The following is a 1,325-nucleotide window of genomic DNA, read 5'->3' on the forward strand; positions in this document are numbered from 1 at the left end:
TCTGTCATGAGATCTCGACTGTATTGTTTGCGATTGTGATCGCTGTATAAATGCACTTACTCGACCGCTGTTGTTTTAATAGAGAAATAGACTATTACCATTTGGAATTACTTGGAATTTCAAGGCAGGTACTCTTCAGATTTTGGTAGCCCGAAAATGAATTTAATTAGCCCAAATAAAATAATACCTTTTTTTTTTAAATATAGAAAATCAGATAGGAGTTTAAATGTCAATCAAAAATATTTTCAATACACAAATATGAAGGAAGGAATTTTATTTCACTGTTTACAGGGTATCTGCAGAATTAAAAATAAATAAATTTAAGGCAATGTATGACCCATATTAAGAGCTGCAGAAGTAAAATGAACAGTGTGAGTGGGGTTGAACAATGTCTGTGGTTACATACAGCCATAAAATTACATGATTTACAGTTCAGATACAGCTTTTCACAAAAACTAAAATCTTATACAACAGCATTTCAGCCTTTAGACCATTTTTATGAAAAGGGATAAATCAAGCATATAAATTGTCAATTTAAAACGTATAAATATTACCGTCTTAATTGTTTAGATTTTCAGAAGGCACATTAATGTCTTTCTCATTTACAGCTCTGTGTGTTTGCTGCGTAAAATCATGAGTTGATATTTGCATTGATCTGACCATAAACAGCAAGAAAAGCTAATTGGAAATGCAGATTCATTCTCTGCCACGAGGTGGCGCTTTAGGAGCTGAAATACTGCGTTTTCCCCGGTAACGGCTGCACACAAAGCAGCTCCGCGCTCATAAACGCTGCTTTATCAGGAATTATAGGAGAAATTCAATTAAAATGCCAAGGACACGTTTCTGAGGACAGTCTGTTCCCTTCAGACACATTCAGATAAAGACATCCGCGCCGTGTTTTGACGTAAAACGTGCAGCGCTCATATTTATTCAATGACATCATTGCCTTCTCAAGTTTAATCCAGCCGTATCGCGACGCTTGTCTTTCCGTCCCCAGCTGTAAGACCTCTTGAAATTATAATTAAGACATTTCTTATACCATTTAACGTATTTAAAACTTTGTATGGCCTTAAGTTTGATACAACTCACTTGAGGAGTGTTTAAGGAGTTTTTTATCTGCATGTAAGATAGCCCGTCGGGCAGAGCGGTGAAACATTTTGGTAGCCCGACTGGAAAACATAATAGCCCCGGGACGTCGAGCTAGCGATTTTGCGAGCCCTGAGTTTATATAATAAAATGCCTATAATAAATCTGTAGACTAGATGAGGTAAAATACACAAGAGTCCACATTCTATCGATTTGTGCTTACTGGTGAAAGTGCAATA

The sequence above is a fragment of the Sinocyclocheilus grahami genome, unplaced genomic scaffold (assembly GCF_001515645.1).
Source record: "Sinocyclocheilus grahami isolate Dianchi unplaced genomic scaffold, SAMN03320097.WGS_v1.1 scaffold1981.1, whole genome shotgun sequence".
NCBI classification, from domain to species: Eukaryota; Metazoa; Chordata; class Actinopteri; order Cypriniformes; family Cyprinidae; genus Sinocyclocheilus; species Sinocyclocheilus grahami.